We start from the raw sequence: 19,876 nt of genomic DNA, 5'->3' as shown, positions 1-19,876 counted from the left end.
TCTGTGAATAGAAATAAAAACCTGTTTTCAGTATAACAGAGCATACGGAAAGGCACTCTGGGTGCATTCGCTGAGAAAAGCCCCGGCTGAATGGGGTGCTTTCCTGAACATTTGGCTCCTTGTTCTCGAGAAACCAGCCAGCTCGGCCACAGATTGAACTTTGTGGGGAAAATCTATTTATTAGACAGGAAAGATAACTCTTGATAAGTGTAGACCCAAGTTCCTGTTTTATGTTTTTGATTTGTATTGTAACTACTTGTTTCCACCGCTCTCCCATTACTTTTTATTCTTTCTTAAATAAACCTTCTTTTTTTTTTATTTTAATGCTCACAAGTGCTGTGTGGTTTACAGGAATGGGGATTTAAGGTAAAACTGGTGACCTGGGGTATGCTGCACCTTTGGGTGTAGAGGTTCTGTAAGCAGCCAATGTCAGGGGCTGCACATCACAGGGGAGCTATTCAAAGGGATTCAAGGATTGGCATGCACCTAGTGTTAACCTCCCTGACAAAGAAAGGGCTGGCATAAGCTCAGAGGAGGGTGCTTGAGTGGCCAAAGCACTGGCAGTGTCAGGGAGCTGACACCCAAATACCACAGGAAAGACTCACTCTCATTGGAGATAGGGGGTAACGTTGTGACTCACAGTCCTGGGTGCCCCAACAACTGATACACTACCCTTCCTGTGGTGTGTGAACAATCCTCAAATTACACACATGACTTTACTCTAAAAATGGTACCTCTTTACTCACTGAATCTGATCCTTGTGTGTCAATTCAAAGTCATATCTGCTGATTCTAGTGTCAAACGTACATTTTTAGTAACTTTAGTTAGCCCTGCAGAGCCAATATAGCTAAGAAGGAGTGATCTGGATTCTGTTCCATCTGTGCATCATCAACAAAACTGGCTGCTAAATTCCAGTTACAGATATAAACAGTTATCCCGGTGCAGCTCCAAAGAAGGCAAACAGAGATTGCACAATTCTCTGTGAAGGTATAATCTAAAGATAATGGGGTTGCATAGATATCAGTTGGACTCCAAAACCTTTATTACTGGTAATGATATATAAGAATAAAAGAAGCTGCTTGGCTCTCAGATCCCAGGGTGAGTTTGTAGGGTTGGCAATTATAAAAGGAAATGTATTTTATTGTAAACTGAGAACATTTGATATGGAAATTATTGAAAGACAGTAAATCTGGAACCCCATGATGGTACTTTTAATGAGTCGCTTTTCAGAGCAGAACTGCACTTTAAACTTCAAGTTCAACATGTTAAGTTCTTCTTTTCCTTCATTCTGACCAGAATTGAAATTGGATGTCTATCATTTCCCTATCCATAAGCTTCTACACATACACAAAAAAAACAAGTCTTCATCATATTACTGAGAACTGATCAGCATTCAAAGATAGCTATCATGGGCTGTGCACAACCATGTACTTGTCTAGTTTGTTCCTGCCATTGTCACAGTTATGCACACAAATGGTGAATTAGGTATCTAATTGGTCATTTGCACATGGATTTGTGGTAATCAGCTCTTTGCTGCTGAACTTATGAAATCCAGTATGGCTGATGTGTCCTGGTTAAGCCACTAATGAATTTCAGTTTTCAGTGCATATTATGAAAGGCTATAAATCAGAAGAAAATTGACATATTTGTACCATTTGGTCCCAGTTATTTTTTCCATCACCAATTTGTCCTAAACTCTGACACACCACTCTGCGATGTTTGCTGTCACCTGTGTCCATGACGAGGAACATTGCACTGTTTCATCCGAACTGTGTATGCATCTACCTTTGGTTGGTGTGGTAGCCATCCTTCTGAACTGCTGTGAGCCTATGATGTGTGAGTCTCATACTTTCTTCTGTGTGAATGCCACAAATTCTGTTGCGTGTGTGGAATGCAAGCAAACCTTGCTCACAAAATTAAGTTTCAGAAACACAGGTTTAGCGTTATTTTTACTCACCTAAATCATCAGGTTGTTTTCAACCATGTAATTTTGAGCCTAGCTGAGTTTTTCCCCACGGACTGACTCACAGCCATGGTGGGTTTGCTTCTGTGTCACATGGCTTTCCAGTGTTCCTGATGAGCTGTTAAACTGTCAACCACTGATGCAAACTAGGGGAGTGGATATGGAGTAAAAAAATTCAATGAATTTTCAGTGAATATATTGAAAACATTAAGTACCCAACTGGCAGCTCTGAAATCCTCTATTTATCCACCAAAATGTATAGTACAGGGAGCAACCATGGAGCATGATCCTACACTTCAAGTCTTCAAACCTGCTTCAGCTCTGATCTGGACAGAACTCCCCTAAGGACAAGACAATAGTTCCCTCCTGTCTTCATTCACTTTTTGACCTCTTTACTGAAACTGCCAATAAGGCAGCCAGCTGTGATGTGGACACCTCTCGAGTAGGAGAAGAACGAAGACCACCAACTAATTTTAAACAGGCCACTGAGCAGCCATGAAATGCTAAATGATTTGCCGTCACTACTAATTTGGGCTGAGTTTGGACTAGTGACAGGTCCTATAGCTCACTACCAAATCCCAGCTATCTGGCCTGACTTCCTCCAAGTGGCTGTCTCCACATCTAGACTACCATCCACCATAAATATAAAAGCCAGAAGTGACCACGTGCTCAGGACAACCATAAACTTCAGTGACAGAAGCCAGGAGGGAAGCTGGGTGGATTACTCCAACTGCCCTGTTCTGTACACTACCCTGAAGTTCTGGCATTGGCCACTGTCGGAGACAGGATACTGGGCTAGACGGACCATTGGTCTGACCCAGTGTGGCCGTTCTTATGACTTTAAAGTGAATGAAAAAGTGGGAAAAAAACAAATTTAATCTATACTGCATTTTTATGTATACATTATTTACAAATGCAATATATTAACCCTTGTCAAGTTTCTTTCCCCACTCTGAACTCTAGGGTACAGATGTGGGGACCTGCATGCAAGACCCTCCTAAGCTTATTCTTACCAGCTTACGTTAAAAACTTCCCCAAGGTACAAACTTTGCCTTGTCCTTGAACTGTATGCTGCCACCACCAAGCGTGTTAAACGAAGAACAGGGAAAGAGCCCACTTAGAGATGTCTTCCCCCAAAATATCCCCCCAAGCCCTACACCCCCTTTCCTGGGGAAGGCTTGATAAAAATCCTCACCAATTTGTACAGGTGAACACAGACCCAAACCCTTGGATCTTAAGAACAATGAAAAATCAATCAGGTTCTTAAAAGAAGAATTTTAATTAAAGAAAAGATAAAAGAATCACCTCTGTAAAATCAGGATGGTAAATACCTTACAGGGTAATCAGATTCAAAACATAGAGAATCCCTCTAGGCAAAACCTTAAGTTACAAAAAGACACAAAAGCAGGAATATACATTCCATTCAGCACAGCTTATTTTACCAGCCATTAAACAAAAGGAAATCTAATGCATTTCTAGCTGGATTACTTACTAACTTAACAGAGTTTCTGAGACTGCATTCCTGATCTGTTTCCGGCAAAAGCATCACACAGACAGACAGACCCTTTGGCCCCCTTCCCCCCCCAGCTTTGAAAGTATCTTGTCTCCACATTGGTCATTTTGGTCAGGTGCCAGCGAGGTTATCTTAGCTTCTTCACCCTTTACAGGTGAAAGGGTTTTGTCTCTGGCCAGGAGGGATTTTATAGCGCTGTATACAGAAAGGTGGTTACCCTTCCCTTTTTATGACAACCCTGTACTATCATGTGACACCAAAACGTCTTTTAAGGAAAGTACAGAGTGAAGACTATTTGGATGTTTATAATCTATTGTGCTATCCTATGCAATCGGTAAGGAATACAGGTTCCTGTATCTGGATAAATTCGTGCAGTAGCTTTGATAGGATTAAATACCAATTGGGTAAGGGTTAATTTAAGAACGGCCAGCACTTTTTAAAATAAAACTGAGTGATGTTGCAGACACATCATCAGCTTGGACTAAGTGCAGGTATCCAGAGCTCCAGCTAGATAATTGGAATCAGATGGGGTCCCTCCCCCAACAAGACCCAAGCATTCTGGTTGCTGTAACAACTTGTTCCCCATGCTTCTCTTCTGATGTCATTCTTGGAGGGCATTGCTTTGGAATGTAGTAGGGACAGTAGCTGGGATAAGGAGGTGTGATGCCTGGAAATACAGACCATAAACTTGCTCTCTGGGCTTTATGGAGATATTATGTTTGAATCCAGACTCCAAGAAAGCAATTCCTGCAGGAACTCAAAGGTGATCGCTTTCTCAGGGACACTGAACGCTTGTCCAGCGGAGTGGAGAGCTGTTGTTGTCATCTGGAGGCTGAGTAGTTTAGGAAAGGAGTATGACGTAGTGGCTAGAATAGGACAGTAGAAAGCCAAACTCCTGGGCTCTTTTCCCAGCACTAGCCTTAATCTACTTTTTGGAAAAACCACTTAAGCCTCCTGGGCTTCAGTTTACTCATCAGTAAAATGGGTGAAATTATCCTTATGTCACAGGGGGATTGTTAGACTTAATACACGTTTGTAAAGTATTATGAGATCCTCAGAAGGAGGGTTCTATAAATGGGAAGATAATTGTTGTTATTTTTGTGACTGAAAATATATTGAGAAGAGGCTTGCTCTCGGTATTTCCATGTTAAGTGAGTTGAAATCTGGCAAGGATCATGCAGATTTAAAAGTGAAATAAAGCAAGGGCACACATTCTGACTTTACAGAACCTGAGCGCCAAAAGATTTTGGCTCTCCTTCAACGCCCCCAGTATACTGCTACTCCTGTTGATAGTGTACTAAAAGCCTACACAGGTCATCACTCTCAGATAACACGCATAGCCAATTACAGACCCTCTTCCTTCTGCATTCATTTCAACATTATAATAATTTTAAAGTACCGGTATATATTTTGATTAGAATCTTCTTTAACCACAACATATATGACACAGCCCCTTGTTACAATGGACACAATAAGTGAGAAGTTCAAAAATCCTGCAAGCTTAACTATGTCTAGAAATCACATATAAATCCCAATGGTGCGCAATCAATCCAGATAACCATCATTTTTCACATATGTCTAATCTCATTATCTACATAGACCCAATCCTGCAAGCCCTCTGCATAACTCCCACTTGCTTCAATGGGAACACTATACATAAAAGGCTTACAGGATCAGGCAACAAATGTCTTTCATTCTTTAAATATAAACCCATAGAGATATAGTCCGTCTCTCTTACCCTCCCCACCAGCATTCTATATAAGACTCTCCTGACTGCATAGTGTCCAGCCACACCATTACAGTACCAGAATTTTATCTGGGCTACCATATCTAACTGCAATGTCATTCAATACCAACATTTTGGCTCCTAGGTATGAACTGAAGATGAAGGAAGCCAAACAATACAACCAATAGTAGGTTCACTGCTCCAGCAAGGTGGGTGTGACATGAATGAAGAGGCGGGGTCTAATAAAACAGCACTGGCTGTAATGTAGACAGGAAGGGTAAAACAAGCCAAGCTAAGGAGCACACGGTGGTTGTTGGAGGATGTGGAAATATCTTGATGCTTTCCACCTAATACAACAAGCCCTGTTCCTAACATGCACCCTGTTACCTGAATCCACTAAACAGCCTTCTTTGTGGAAGACAAGGGTAGTGAGCTGCTAATAACCAACCAGCACTGATAGGTGGAAGCTGTAACCGACACACAGTATGCTGAGGCTGCCATATACACACACTCACATTCATGTGTATGCACTCACCAACCGTTTATACAGACACCCATGTACACCTCCATGTACAAACAAACACATACCTAAAGACAAACCTTCATATGCAAGGACTCCTCATTGTTTTTGCTGATACAGACTAACATGGCTACCACTCTGAAAACTGTTCCTAAAGGCACACATGCTTACATTAAACAAACACACGTATATAGATTGTATCTAAAAGATTTTATCAGCCTGAGTTTGGGATGGGTGATTTACCCAGGAGTAGCACAGCCACTAGTAAATTATGCTGGTCATCCCAAATGAATGCCAGTAAAACCCAATGTGTGTTACAGAAAAAAATATTCTGGGAATGTTAAAGAGTGTTTAAACTTTTTATTGGGACTATTTGTTGTATCCCTCTCTCTATAAAGCCAGATGCCTTAGTTACCATGAGTCCAACCATACAGGGCTCAGAGGGAGCTCGTTAAACAAGATCTAAAATGCCTTTTTTATATAGAGAAACATTGCAGCTTTAAAGTCTGATACTTTGTGGCTCTGCAAGGCTAGAAATGAGTGCTGTGCCCCTCATTAGTACTCTGGGAATCTCCCTTTCACAGAGATAAATAGCTCACATTTCAAGCCCTGTGGGGCTGCAACATTTTTATGTACAGAAAAGCTGTCACTGGCTCAGGCCTTAATCTAGCCTGTCCTAGGCCTCAGGCTGGAGTACTTTGGGTGGAGGAAGCAGAGAACATTCTTGTGCACATGGATGTTTTTAAAAAAGAAGTTGTTGGCAACTGTTCAAGGGGTTGGATGTTAGAATAAATCCTGGGGAGATAGATAGCAGGTAATGCAGCCCTAGGTGAATGATAACTACATTTATCACATCTATGCTGTTTATCACATGGAGGGCATCTTCACATTTATGGTAGATATTGTACCAAAAACACACATTCACAATCCTTGCAACAAAGCCCGTTGCCAGTTGTGTCCACATATCTATGCAGGGGACACCAAAATAGGGCCTAATCACATCAGCCACACTATCAGAGGCTCGTTCACCTGCGCATCTACCAATGTGATATATGCCATCATGTGCCAGCAATGCCCCTCTGCCATGTACATTGGTCAAACTGGACAGTCTCTACGTAAAAGAATCAATGGACACAAATCAGATGTCAAGAATTATAACATTCAAAAACCAGTCGGAGAACACTTCAATCTCTTTGGTCACTCGATTACAGACCTAAAAGTGGCAATTCTTCAACAACAAAAACTTCAAAAACAGACTCCAACAAGAGATTGCTGAATTGGAATTAATTTGCAAACTGGATACAATTAATTTAGGCTTGAATAAAGACTGGGAGTGGATGTGTCATTACACAAAGTAAAACTATTTCCCCTTATTTCCCCTCCTACTGTTCTTGTCAACTGCTGGAAATGGCCCACCTTGATTATCACTACAAAAGTCCCACCCCCCCCCCCACCACCCCCACTCTCCTGCTGGTAATAGCTCACCTTTCCTGATCACTCTTGTTACAGTCTGTATGATAACACCCATTGTTTCATGTTCTCTGTGTATATAAAATCTCCCCACTATATTTTCCACTGTATGCATCCGATGAAGTGAGCTGTAGCTCACGAAAGCTTATGCTCTAATAAATTTGTTAGTCTCTAAGGTGCCACAAGTCCTCCTTTTCTTTTTATGAATACACACACTTGCATACTCATGCACACACACATATGTGGTTACAAACTCGCTTATGTACACACACACACACCATAACACAAACATATGCTCACACATACATTCACACACATTCCATGTGCATAACTGTGAACATATACAAAGTGGTGTACACATATAAAGCTGCATATGCATTAATGCCCACACAAATCCTCACACTATCTCATTTATAGTGAGAAACCGATACAACAATTTTAGAAAAAACATTACCATTACAATGTTTCAGCAGCTTGCTTAGCTTCTGCATTTGGAGTCAGAAGCCAATTTAAATAGGAGCTTTAGGGGGAGAAAATGAATTTCCTGACCTCTTGGTGGAGCAGTTTTCCACGTGGTTTATTTATTATTTATTTGAGGATCTCACCTCATTGTGGGCTTGCAGACTCAGGTTTACAGTGAAAGGAGGGGAGAGTGGGAGCAGGTTTACAAGCTCTGAAGGGTTTTTACAAAAAAATACAAGGATCTGAGGCTCATGTGTTTGCTGAATCTTTGGTATACACCCAGCTGTTCCAAAATAACTGACTTGCTGCTCTGTCACACAAATAAATTCCATCTCACAGGTTCTGGTGATCTGAATGCTGCTTTGTGGTTTATAATGTAATCTGAATGCTCAAGTGGAATTAAAGTTGTGTATACATGGTTATATACCTATTACCGTTATCCCCTAAAGTCTTTCAATAAATGGGGTGCATATACACCTTATAGTGCTAGAAGTATAATGTGACAATGCAGGATATTTTTAATAACTGCCGGTTTTGGGTCACCATATCAGTAACAACTAAAAATGGTCCCCAATCTAACCCTGTCTCTAAATATCCATAAACTCTGGGATGTTTGAAATTCAGATCTGCATCCTGCATCTGCTCCATCCAGGTATTACACTAAAACCACAACACCTGAGTGCAAGGAAGTGTCCTCTCCCAAGAGCAGCTGCTGATCTGAGATCAACACCCTCCACTGGAAAAAAGCTTTCACAGTACTCAGAGTAACAGCCGTGTTAGTCTGTATTCGCAAAAAGAAAAGGAGTACTTGTGGCACCTTAGAGACTATACTCCTTTTCTTTTTTCACAGTACTGTGTCAGATCCCCTCGCTCTGGAATGGAAAACAGTGGAAGCATTATTACCACGAATTGCCAAAAGCTGAGCAAGAAGGGCTACAAATTTAGTTCATCATCAAAAGAGCCCTGGAGCAACAGAAAATACACAATAATGAAAATATGAAATACAACCCAGCCACACTAATATGGAAACTGTTTAGTTACAAAAGCACTTTCCTTAAAAAAGAGATATGATATGCACACTTCCCCGCTTTTACTTCTGTGTAACCTCTTCCCCTTTGTGCATACTACAGCGAGGAGAAGGGCGTCATATCCCACCCATGATCCATGTGCAAAATTACCATTGATACAATTGTAATAAACGGGGTCGACAACGGCCTTGGAATATTCCGACTGAAAAGGAGCTTGAAATCCCTCCTACTAAAGTGGGAAGTCACGATCCGAGTGACTTCAGAGCTTTGGCTCTCAGAGACGTGCGATTCCCTCCTAAGTTATTTCCTCGCTTGCAGAGGGGAGGGATAACGCAATCAGAAGTGCGGAGATAACACAGATGAAGTGTGTCCTGCCCTTTCGTTGCATCCCCCCACCGCCCCGCACACACACACCTTGTCTCACAGCCCTCCCCCGCCCCGGCCAAGTTTCTTTTCCTGCAGCCACTGCACCCCCCTGCACGTCTGGCCAGATGCGCACTCGGCCACCTCCGCCAGCAGCTTTGCGCCTCGAGAGCCGGCCAGCGGCGGAGACGCGAAGGGCGGCGTGGCGCGGAGTGTCTCGAACAAAGCCAACAGAAGGGTCCTTGTTAGCGGGCTGCTCCCAGGAGGGGGCGAGCGGCGAGGGGAGGGGCGGGGCAGGCGGCTCTCCCTTCGCCTGTCTCCTCCTCTAGCCCGGGGCCCGCCGCCCGCCGCAGGGGGACCCGCTGGTGACTTCGGCTCACTTGAGAACTCTCCTGCGCCGCCCGTCGCGGGCTAGCCGGCTGCCTCCGGCCCAGCAGCGAGTTTCCGAGGGGCCGGGAGCCGCTCCGGGCTCCAGGCGGCGGCGTGAGGCTCGTGTGCCTGCGCCTGGGGGAGGCCAGCTCGCTCCTCCGCCCCCGGGGGCTGCTCTGAAACCGACCCGACCCTCTCGTCCATTGCAACCCCCCTCCCCCCAAGGCCAGGCATCCAGCCCGGGGCGAGAGCCCGGCCGCCGGCTGCGGGAGGGAGCGAGCCCCAGCCTGGCACGGGGAAGCCGCGGCGCTTTCCCAGGAGCAGGGCGCTGCACCGCTGGAGGAGCGAGCGCGGATGGTCCCCCGGCCGCAGCCCGTCCCGCCGGGCAGAGCTCCCCGCGGCCGTCCCCGGGAGGAGCGAGGCGGGTCGCGGGCCGGGTAAGGCAGCCGGTCGCGTGCACGGTCCCGGCGCCTCGCCGCCGCCGCTGCTTTTGTTCCTTGGTGGGGCGGGGGGGACCCTTCGTGCGCGGATGCCCGCGGCGCGCTCAGCCTGAGCGGGGACCGTGCGCGGGGGAGGCGCCGTCCAGCTGCTCCCTGAGGAGGGCAGGGAACGTGCCCCGAGGAGCGCGGCTGGGACCCCTGCCCCCCCGGACACGCCCGAGGGTTGTGAGAAGAGCGAGCACAGGCCGGGCGCGGTGGGGCGGGGAGAGCCGGGCTGCGCCGGCTGGCGGCAATCCGGGGGGCCCCTGGTCGGTCTGTCTGTCTGTCCCGCAGCACTCAGCGTGCTCCTAGCGCTCCCCCAGGGACGAACCAGGACGGCCAGAAGGCAGGGAGAGAACAGAGCCCAAGAGCAAGCTAGACACGGTGGGTCCCTGGGAGCAACTAGCCGGATTTTGGCTTTGCGAAGGCCACGCTGCGAAAGGGAATAAGCGGCATGAAACAGAAAGAGAAGATAAAAAGCCGTTCAGCCCAAAGCCAGGCTGCGAGGTGGAGGGTCAGGCTCTCCTGCAAAGCCGGGAGCAGCGCTTGCAACCCTCCCCGGGCAGGAATCATTGCACTGATTGTCCTTCCAACTTTGGGATACAATTCGGGAAAACTTGTGTGTGTGCTGTGCAATGCGGCCTGTTCAGATGGAAGTTTTAGGGAATGATTCATGGAACCTCCTTCCAGAATGTAAATTGCCAGCAGATTTAAAATGAAGCAGCATTGCTGGGAGTGAAAGGCAGTTCAATGCACAGGCTAAAATGCTTGCCTTGAATATGCTGGGCCAGCACAGAGTTATGCTAGTTACACCAGCTGAGGATCTGGCCAGTTAACTATATTTAACCTACTAAATAAAAATATATTCATTGGAATTAAGGAGGACTCTCATATCCAGGTAGGTGGAAACAAAGGGACCGGTGCTAGGTATGGTTTCTTTTTCCATGACATGAAGAATAGGGAAGTGCAACTATATCAGAAACCTGGCAGTCCTTTTATCTATAGTAGTACAATATCCTGTTTTTGACAATGATCATATGCTTTAGAGGAAGGTATAAAACCTCCTTAATGCACCGCATAGTGCTATACATGGAGAGGAAGGAGGGATTTCTTCCTGATCCCAGCTGATGATCAGTATTGACTCTGAAGCAGAAAGGTTGATGATCTTTGTAACTGTATCCTAGCTAGGGTAGCTGCAGATGCTATTCCTGTTTAATATCGATAGCTAAAATGTTCTATGTTCCCCCTTAGCTCTTTACTTTCTTCAGTTTTTATCATGGGCTCACCCACCCACCTCTGCCAATTGACTTCAGTCTTTAGTTGCAGCATCTTTCCTGGCCTTGGCTACTATAGACAGCTTTGAGAATCCACCTCTGACAATCCACCTCAGGCAGGCCTGGCATGCAGCACCCTCTGATAATTCCTGGGCTTCTCATGGGCAGAGAATGTCAACTACGCTAAACCACGTCTTGGTTTTGGGGACAAATGCCCATTGAGGACTTCATTTCACTACTGGAGTTAGCTAGATCTGAATGCAGTTCTTCAGGAGAGAAGATCTTGTTAGCAATGGAACCTCCCACACCATGTAGTTCTTTTGGTTACTTTGTTAAAAATTAAGGACAGACAGTCCAGCTCTAACTGTGAGCTTCTGTCCAAAAAGAGCAATGTTTCTGGCTCTAGAAAAGGGAACTTACTCATAAGTATCTTGGAATTGCATCATCTTTCTTGTCAACCCTGTTTTCTTGCTCAGAGGTGTGGAAAATTCTCCTCACTTCTCTTTCTCCCTGGTGCAGACTGGGGCTAAGCACCAGTCCGTGTCTGAAAGTTCCATCCGGAGAGTTCTGATGCAGAGTGGGCATTGGCAGGTCCACCGCAAATCTTGCTAATTCCTCCATTTTAGACTTCAGCCACAGTTATCAGAAGCACTGACTCCTGTTGACTTAGCTGATTGCTGTAGCCAAACTCTGAGATGGAGAAACAGACACATGGGTGTATTCTTCTGTCAGAGCACGTGAGGCTTTCTGTGAATAATTCCTGTTAATATTCAGAGAACTTATCCACATAAATCCCTCATTCATCAGTGGGAGAATAGATCCCTATATGTATAAACCACAGGATTTCATCTTGACTTACCTCTTTTCCCCAAGGGATCTAAGTCCCTTTTTGCATTATTTGTCCTTTTCCACTACTAAGTGGGGTGATTTATGGGTCCAGAGCAGGGTATTGAAGAGATAATGATGTTAGTCAGTAACACACACACCTGACTTGTTGCTTTTGGGGGGACACTATGTTTCCTGGAAATGTGCTATATGCACACAGATGCATTCTGGGATATTCACACCAATTCCCCAGGAGCACAACAACAGATTTATTTACTAGCTGGAATGCTCTATTTCTTAATACTACTTCTTGCTTCCTGTCCTATCTGCAGGAGCTTGGATAGTGGGATCAGGCTAACATACTGCTTTGTTTACACAATAAAACTGGAGCAATGCAGGTCTCAGACTAGCCTATTGAACAGGCACAGTGCTCAGCAGTTTCTCTGTTCTCTTAGTGCAGGAATGGGTCAGGGGGATTATGAGAAATAGAAAAGGACATTCCATTCCCATAGAAGCTGGGCGACTGTTCCAAATGTGCTCTGGGGACGGAGCGGGAAGAGCGTGCACACACCAGTCAGCATTGTATCTTGTGCTACAGAGAAACAGCAGCAGCAGCCAGGCACAACTCATTCCCTCTTTACCTGCACCTATGCGGGGTGTAAGCCAGTAGTTCTCTGGCCCGCCTACTCATGGCTTAGCAGTGCCCCTCTTAGCCCTTCTTGGTGGTCTGCAGAGTGAACCACTTTGGGAACCAAGGAGGCAGTGATTGGGGGTTGGGCTGGGAGGGGAGATGGGTCCAGGAGATGATCTCTCTTACTAAGTAGTCTACAGAATAACTAGTAAATTATATGCTGTATCGCTCTTTCCCCTTCCCAAACCATTTCCTGTATCACGCCTTTTTAGAGAAATCACATACCTGCATAATTTCTTCAAGGGCATATGGCCCAAGAGGTGACAGGAGAAGCAGCCTCCTGCTACCCTTGCTTTCTAATAGATAGAAGAGTAGAAATTGAAACGTTCATCAAGACTCCCAACAACTTGCCATCTCATTCCCAGTCCGCCCCTACTGTTCCATCTGCCCCACAAAGACCTCACAGTTGTAGGGAGTTACATTCTCTGTTACTTGTGTGGTTTTCATTTCTCCTGCTTAAAAGCTGTCTGATGGCAGAACCCTTAGCTTGAATGTGTCCAGGGCACTGAAGAGGAGAGGTAGGGTCTAGCCTTTCATATTTGTAAAACAAGTGGAACCCGAAGCCCCTAACTTTGTTTCCCTCATCACTTTTTCTCCTATTAAAATTGTTTCCCAGCCCTCCTTACTCCTCTTCTGAGTAAAGGGTTTCTGAGGGCATTATTACATTGCCTGGACTTGTAATGTTATAACATGAAATTACATGGCCAATGCATATAATGAGCTGGTATGGCACACTGTGTTTTAGTGTTTCGTTTGTTCTGGAGTGGATTTGAGACATTGCAAGCTCTTCCACAATTGCAGTTCTTTGTCAGAGCTTCCTGAACATGAGGCACTTGGCCACTACATTTTTAGTTCCCCTTTATACCAGGGTTATAACTTAGCAACATAGTATATGTCTACACCAGAGATTTTTAACTCCAATTGGTTGATTATATCAGTTAGCTTAAGTTAGCTACCAGTCTGGACACGCCCCAAACCTTTGTTCCAGGACACAAACATTTGTTCTAGGATAAACCGCAAATATTTGTGGTGTCCAGGCTGACATGCACAAATGTGTTAGCTAACTTGAGTTAATTAGTAATGCTGATGAAGACAAAATTAGAGCACAATCTGCTAAGGGCTTCCGCCTTTACAAGACACCAGTTGGAAGGTATTTACGGAGCCATGAGCGGGATGGAGGATTGGAGAGCAGCTATCTAAATGCTACCTGGAACAAGCCCTCTGTCCAGTGTTGATGTCTTTCCCTGAAAAGTCCATCTTCATTTAACTGTGATTGAGTCAATGGAGTATTTTTGGAGGCAGCAAAAATATCCAGTGAGGCACTTTTCACTTATAGTCAGATCCAGCAAACAATAACAGGGTTCTGCTTCATTTCAACAGACTTCCCTGGCAAAAAGCCCAGTGGAGGCAACCAGAAAAGGGGGGGGGGGGGCAGATGACAAGTCAAACAAAACTGCTAGAGAAAGAAAGGAGAGACAATTCTCCTTCTCAGGTGTGCACTATGGGATGTCAACACAGCATTTTGGAGCAAGCCTGCCAGCCCAGGTTAACAGACTTAGTGGGGCTCGTACTAGTGTTTAGAGCTGTATAGACAGCGCTTTGAACTTGTGGTTTGGGCTGGAGGCAGGGCTTGGAAGCCCACCCCCTTCCTTAGTCTTCAGAGCCTGAGCTCCAGCCCCAGCTGCAACTTCACAGTGCTGTCTACGCAGCTTTTTTTAGAGTGTTAGTGCGAGCCCTGCTAGCCCAGGTCTGTTATCCATGGAGAAAGGGCCAGCATCCTGCCATAGCACAGCACCTTATCAGGCTGGTGTGCTTCTGCTGTAGAGAAAAGAGAACACACTGATCCATCTGAACTACAGAGTCATGGCAGCACTACCATTATTAATAAAGCGCCTCATGCCCAAGTCATTGCTTAGTAAAGCCCTTTGGGATTCCATGAGTATAAAAGGAGCGACAGAAAAGCAAATCCCATTCTGGTTATCAACGATCAGTTCCTATTTCAAGGCAGACACAATAATAAATAATGGGCCTAGAAAGTCCATCTGTATCCAGAATTTTGAAGTAAATACATAAAAAGATTTTTATAAAAATACCAGTACAGATCTGCTGGCTTTTACTAGCACTTTTTCCTGTTTCCCCCGCCTGGGCTGGGTTGGGAGCCAGAATGCAGCTTCTTTTCTTACAAATGTTCATCTCACTAGCTTTTCTTTTCCGAGTGGATGCTACTGTACCCAGCACACTTAGTCAGTTTAACAGGGCAGTGGAAAACCTATCCAGAGTGGTCTGGAGGAGGACTGTGAGGCAAAGTGAGGAAAATAAATAAGGAAGTCCCCAGCTTGACCTCCCATGAACCCCAGTGAGTAAACAGGCTGAGAAGAAAACTACTGACATCTATTTTAAACTTAAGTATAACCCTTGCATGTTCTCTCTCTCTTTACACACATACACACACACAAGACACAGAAATTCTGGAGTCCTTACTTGGGCACTGACGTCAATAGGAGTTTTACCTGCAGGATTTGATTCTTTATGTAACCCATAACATAAAATAAATAATAATAATAATAACTAGCTCTTAAATAGCAGTTTCCATCAGTAGATCTCAAAGGGATTTACAAAGAAGGTCAATACCATTATCCCTGAGTTTTACAGATGGAGAAACTAAGCCACAAAGAGGGAGGAATTGACTTGCCCCAGTTACCCAGCAGGCCAGTGGCACAGCTGGAAATAGAACCCAGGCCTCCTGAGTCCCAGTCCAGTGCTCTATCCTGAAATTTTGGTATGTGAGTCAGAAACAAGTCCTTCCTTTTGTCTTTCTAAACTCACCAGGGCCAGACGTGTTAGAATTGAGGGAGGGAGGAAGTGGGATGAGGAATGAGCCACAGAATGCCCATGCAGTTTTCTGGGAAAACTGCAAAGAGTCAGATGCTGTTATAGCATATGGTTGGTTCATGGTTTTATTTGTGAGCTTCATTTCTTGCGGTATGAAAGGTACAATTGGATTATTTTAGTTCTGAGGAACCTTGGAATGTGTGCTCCCTCTCTCTCTCTCTCTCTCTGCAGAGTAATATCAACTTTCTCTTCAAACAGCAGTTGATAGGGGTTGGGAGCTTAACAAAGACAGGAAAATATTTCATTTTTCTTTCTTGACATGTCTCTAAGCCCTTCTCCAGTCCTGTTGGGAGGGGATTTCCACTGCAAACGTAAAGCTGCTGAGAGTGGGACTTGTGATGTTCTTTTGTCAGTATTTTGCATAGGCTTTTAAGAAGTCTGCAGTCTCTGTAAGGGCAAGGGAGGTGCTGGGCTGGCTCATGTACTGTAATAGGGGAGAGGCGTGGACAGTTTCTCCTGGTAGTACTGCTAGCATAGCTACTGAAGAAAAGAGCAGCTATCAGAGAGGAGTGGGTGGGTAATGAAGACTCTGATGGTGCCTGTCGCCTTTGGCCTGGCGTGAGGTGCACCTGGAAGGAGAAGATGTCAGTAGCAAATGAGTGAGTGAAGAGCCTGGGCAAGGCCATAGCTAACAAGGGGGAGTGGGCCAGAATTTTTCTGTTCTTTTACCGTCATAGAATTTAAGGCCTGAATGGACCATCAGATCCTCTAGTCTGACCTCCTGTATAGCACAGGCCACCAACCCCACTCAGCAGCCACACACTAAGCCAGCAACAGACATTAGACCAAAGTTTTACTGCTGCCAGGAGAATAGACAATTATATCCCATCAGCAGAGAATAGGGTGGACCAAGGTGCATCAGGGCCTGAGGCTCCCACAATGGCAGGGAAACAATTAAGTAAGATACACCCAGATAATCCTGGCAAATGACCAGCATGCTGCAGAGGCTGGTGAAAAGACCCCAAGGTCTCTGCCAATCTGACTTGGGGGAAAATTTCTTTTTGACCCCACATAAGGCGATCAAGTTAGACCCTGAGCACATGACCAAGAACCAGCCAGCCAAGCACCCGAGAGAGAGCGAAAGCTCAGTGCCGCCTCAAAACCTTGGCCCACCCCACCCAGTGTCCCATTTCCTGCCATTGCCATCTCTGATGTTTCAGAAGAATCCATTACAGAACTCACGAGCAAAGAGTTTCCACTTGGAAGGCTCTCTCCACAAGCAGAAGTGTTAGAAACGTACTGAAAACTAACAAAGAAAGCTTAAGTCTGCACCAGTCAACTGATAGCCCTTTACATTCTGCTGGAGCCTGATACCTCATGCTGATGGTCCTTATTTTGCCAGTGAATATCTTACAAATATGCCTTTCCCTGTGTCAGATTTGGTCACGCACACTAGACCTTGCCCAAAGCTTCTCAGTAAACTTCATCTGAAGTTTCTAGAAGAAGCTGTTTCTGAGATAAGATATGGGGGAGAGGGAGGGAGGGGAGTTAGACAAATTTTTAAAAGCAGGATTAAAAATTGATTGTCTGAGTTCTGTATCTCAAAAACTAATTGCTTAAATCATCTCAAGTTTGGACAGAAATTGTCTGCTGGCCACAGACCATGTATCAAGATATAGGATGTAAAAACCACTACCATGGAGTTTTAAAGCAACTAATTACTATAAATTGATAGAAAAAAAAGAAGAATAGACATGAATATTGGACTGGTCTGGGCCTCAGGAGATCAGGGTTCAATCCCCAGCTCTGCCACAGACTTCCTGCCTGATCTTGGGCAAATCCCAATCTCTGTGGGTCTCAGCAACCACCTGTGAAACAAAAGCCAGAACACGCCCCTTCTCTCACTTGCATTTTTCTTTTAACAATGGCTGCTGCAGTGTCCAGCACATTTAGTTTAACAGGCCTGTGGAAAACCTATTCAAAGTAGTCTTCGTGTAAGGTCTGTGGGGCATGGACTGTCTTTTCATGTGTGTACGTATGGGTTCTAGCACAGCGGGGCTCTGATCTCAACAGGGGCCTCTAGCTGTTACCATAATACAAATAATAATGTTTGATATATTTACCCTAGCAAAATAATGAAACAAATATTAAAAGAGAGAGAAACAGCTGTTAGCCTGTAGTGGATGATGGGAAAATGAGCAAATGAGAAGAACAGGGCAAGCAATATCAAGGAATTAGTAGCTTTTAAAAAAATCTAATTACAAAATGTATGAATAAATAGACTGCAACATGAGTGACTTATAGAGCAGTCAATGTTCTGTCTCCATAGTTTGCTTCTGTCCTCCAGAGTACTACAGAGAACAAAGAGGAAGCAATGGTCCATTCTTCTTTTTATGGCCTTGCATGGACTACTTTTATTTGAAAACAAAATCAAAAACAATGAAAGAAAGAAAAAACCTGAACTGCCCCAGATGACAGAGAACCTAGAACTCAGGAGAATTGTTAAGCTTTAAGAAAATTAGCCGCATAGACAGAGGAAGGCAGACTGGTGTAGGAAACATAGGGAGGGAAGAAGGAGTTTTAAAGGTTCAGTTTCTTTTTCTGAACTTGCTAATAACAATTCAGAAGTGACAAAAGTCTGCCCATATCGGACATCTGCTGTGCTCTCAACACTGGGTGCACATATGCTGTCACTTATATATTTCTACTAACAAGACTGCCTTTGATCATCCTTTATGCAAGGCCACTGCCATGTGGCAGCATCCACACAACTTGTACATTTCCACTCAAACCCATCCCATCCACATATATACCCACCTATGTACTCCTTCCCTATATTCCTCTCCTACACATACATGTTGCCATCCAACCCTCTAGATGGCTGGCAGCTAGGGAGATCCAAGTTTAACTCATGCCAAAGCTGTGTCAAAACAGAGGAGTCATTGAGAGTCTGAGGACCTACTCAGACTGGATTCCCTGACTCTTTGCTTACTGGAATCAATGCTGTAAATAATGTGTGGAAGAGGTGTGGGGGAGTCTTGTTTGCTTGCACTGGCCGAAACAGAGATACGCCAGAATTCTTTTTTGCTCAGAGGAGAGATGGTATAAATCCATCCAGTTTCTCTTCCTTGCATCAAGAGACTGCAACAGAACCACGTAGGAGAGAGAGTAAAAATGCTCTTAACCTAAAGTTACAGAGTTCTGGGAGTTTTCTAGTGATGCCACCTTGAAAATCACTGAAAGTCAGTCCCCTATATCCATGCTAAAGCATCATAGGTAGGGTGGTACAGCAGTTACTTGTACACTCACTAACTCCAACCTTTCTGCTCTGACTGAAGCTTTCCAGGTGGCTGCTTAATTTGGATGGGAGTTGGTCCTATTTCAGGAAGCTTTAAAAATGTACAGTGCGACAATTTTTTTACTCACATAGATACTCTTTGATTTTAATTTTTAAATAAAATTCTGCTTGGCCATCATCTTAAACAAAACAAAACGGCTTTGTCAGTCAAACCCAGCCCAAGGCTTTCACCCTGTAATCAAGCAACACTGGTCCCATGTTCATGCTGCTTCATGTTATGCATTTCCTAATGGGACTCCTTCTTGCATGGCTGCTCCCAGCTTAACTGGCAAGATGATGGCTACAGAGTAGTAGATTGTCTGCCTAACAGTGAGAATGGCCTAGTGAATATAAATTCACACACACCACCCTCTTTATCTAGTGTTCCTATTTTGAGGGCATGTAGCCACATTTACATGCTTAGAATCCCTAAGTCAAGCTGATATTTCCGAGGATATGTTTTGAAAACAAGCTGTGCAATCCACCAAGACTTTATTTTATTTTTACATTAGTAACATCATAATTTGAGAAAGTCCAGAGGCAGCATGAAAGTTTCACTTAGAGAAAGGGAGCAGGAAGAATTTGTCATACATTTCCGAAGGAGGTGTAAAAGTTTGAACAACCACTATAGTGATTAATACAATGTAGTCTGAAGAGGCAGTCAGGTTAGAAGCAACTTGTAGGCTACAAGGTTTTCTTCACACTGTGAACAAAAATAGCATCAGAAACCACAACTAAGACTACACTTCTTATCCCACTGCTATTTTCACAGTGTTTTTTCCTCATTAGCTCTCAGTTATTTTTTTAAGCTGATCAAGTAAAAAGATGAAATATATATATATTATAAGCAACTGAAAACAGAGTATTATAGTGGAAGGAGTTGGTCAGCCTTAACTATTTGCAGTGCTACCTGCAGCACTTATAATGTACAGCCAGGAATTAGAAACAAAGCAACTCCCACTTGGCAGGAATATCCTAGTCTATGTATTCTGTTCCATACGATTCTTTGAAGTGGGAATAAGTA

General features: G+C 44.5%; 1 protein-coding gene across 2 annotated transcripts in view; it reads left to right on the top strand.

The window, feature by feature from the left end:
- Window positions 1-9,255: 9,255 nt before the first annotated feature.
- Window positions 9,256-19,876, top strand: part of CHST3 (carbohydrate sulfotransferase 3) — a 45,146-nt gene continuing 34,525 nt past the window's right edge. The window contains exon 1 of one of the 2 annotated variants that reach the window (XM_043551004.1): window positions 9,256-9,839. The gene's annotated coding sequence lies outside the window, so the exon portion shown is untranslated. Of the gene's footprint in view, window positions 9,852-19,876 lie in introns of both variants that reach the window. The other variant, XM_037904884.2, reaches the window with a different exon arrangement.

This window comes from Chelonia mydas, chromosome 7 (genome assembly GCF_015237465.2).
Source record: "Chelonia mydas isolate rCheMyd1 chromosome 7, rCheMyd1.pri.v2, whole genome shotgun sequence".
Lineage (NCBI taxonomy): Eukaryota > Metazoa > Chordata > Testudines > Cheloniidae > Chelonia > Chelonia mydas.
This window is presented reverse-complemented; position numbering and strand designations above follow the sequence as displayed.